Genomic DNA, 2,087 nt, shown 5'->3' with positions numbered 1-2,087 from the left:
GCGCTGCGCCGCCGCGGGCGCCTCGCGTCCCCGCACCGCCTGCGCAGCGCAGCTTCGGCCGCAGCCCCAGCCGGCCGCCTCCGCCGACGCGACTGCAGGGGACACGCGCTCCGGCGCGGGAGGCCGGTGGCGCGGACCCCGCCGTCGAGTCCAAACCGGGTTGCCTGGCCTGTTCGCAGAGCAGCCCGGGGGATGGAGCCCTGCCAGTCCCCAGGAAGGAGACAAGTGCAACTACGGACTGGTGGCGCCCTCGTTGAAACGAGGCCCACGGGGGTGCGTCGCGGGAAGGGAGGTGGGGGAGGCTGCAGACCCAGACGGGGCAACCTGAGCTAGGGAGAGCGCCGGCGACACGGGCTCCGGAGCTTTGGGCGCCTTATGCAGCCTCGAGGTGCGACCCCGACCTTGGCGTTCCGGGACCGGAGCGACGGTTTGGAGACCGGCGGCTCTGGCGAGAGCCACTGGACTGGGCTACCCTTTCTCAGCTCTGATACTAAAAACGCATTTTGCTCATTGCGTTCTGGAAGGGTAGCCAAAATTTCTAGAGGCTGCAGAATATTCTACGGCAACATTGCTGGGGGCTGGGGGGTAGAAAACACCTTATGTAAATGGAAACTCTGCCCTCCCCAACTTTATGAATAATGACATTTGAGAGTGCCCGTCCCCAAGTGGAAGGTGAGAGGCGTTTTTATGAATGTAGTGAGTGAACTAGGCTAGTTATTTCTTTTTTTTTTTTTTTGTCTTTTTTCCGTGTCCGGCAACGGATCGCAACCCTCAGTGTCGCCCCCGTACCGGACCGGGACCGGCAACGGGATCGCAACCCTCGGCGTTGCCCCCGCGCCTCGCTCAGCCAGTGAGCGGGAACCGGTCTGTATGTGGGATCCGAACCCTCGGGCGGGAGCGCCGCCACGCTTCCCAAGCAGCGCACTGTAGCAGTGTGCCACCAGGCCGGCCCCATAGGCTAGTTATTTCTTGCTCAAATAATGTCATACCCCAGGATGTCTTAAGCCTTTTTAGAACTTCCTCAAAGCAATTTCATTCACTTTAATTTTTTTTTAGAAGAGCTTATCATTTATCACTTCTGGAAAGTGTGCTCTGAAATTAAACAAACAATGGGTGCCTAAAAAATATGAGAATCACTTAAAAGCAATTATTGCTATAAGTTCATAGCAGTTTTGAACAGAGTTCCTAATTACTTAATTACTGTTACTTCCAGTTGCAAAGATAGACATACAGCTCAATGGAATAGAATTGAGAGTCCAGAAACAAACCCTCTGATTTAGGGTCAAATGATTTTCACGAACTTGCCAAGACTAGTACACGAGGGGAAGAAGACTCTTTTCAACAAATAATTCTAAGACAACTATCAACTATCTATATGTAAAAGAATAAAGTTGGATCTATTGGACTTCGTTAAGATTAAAAGCTCTTTTCAAACTCACTTTCAGGACATGTATTCTAAATGGGTGCCGAGGAGACTGCTCTGTACTTCCTACTCACATGCCTGAAAGGAAACAACACTGTTTGTCTTCATCTCAGTCATTAAATGAGTACTTTGTGAAAAGAGTTTGGCGAATTTTAGAAGAGAATTTTAATTCCAATGGCATTAAAAAGAGCTCAAGCATAGTCTAAATTTTTCCTTCTTTCTACTTCTTTCCTTATTTTATTGTTTTGATATATACTGTTAGTACAATGCTGTGACTTCCAGTGATTCTCAGAAACTTAGTTCACTGTAACAATTTAGACTGTTAAGAGACCCAAACATTTGAAATATTTCTTAATGCAAATTGCCTCCATGGAGACCTATGTCCACAGCTGAGACAGTCGCAACTGAAAACTGTCATGCTTAATTCTCTGCAGTGTTATTTGTAAACACTGGCATGGTAAGAGGTATGAATATTATGGAATCACTTTTATCAAACACAATTGCAGAATCAGAATTTATTTCAGCCAATCACATGATCATAAATTGCATTTCCTTATATACCTTTGATCATAATAATAGAACAACAGTTTCTTAAGCAATAAATATCCCTAAATACTGCCTGGAATCAAGGGTAGTACTTTAACTAAAATTGTTTAATTAAATT

The sequence above is a fragment of the Galeopterus variegatus genome, unplaced genomic scaffold (genome assembly GCF_000696425.1).
Source record: "Galeopterus variegatus unplaced genomic scaffold, G_variegatus-3.0.2 Scaffold2456, whole genome shotgun sequence".
NCBI lineage: Eukaryota > Metazoa > Chordata > Mammalia > Dermoptera > Cynocephalidae > Galeopterus > Galeopterus variegatus.
This window is presented reverse-complemented; position numbering follows the sequence as displayed.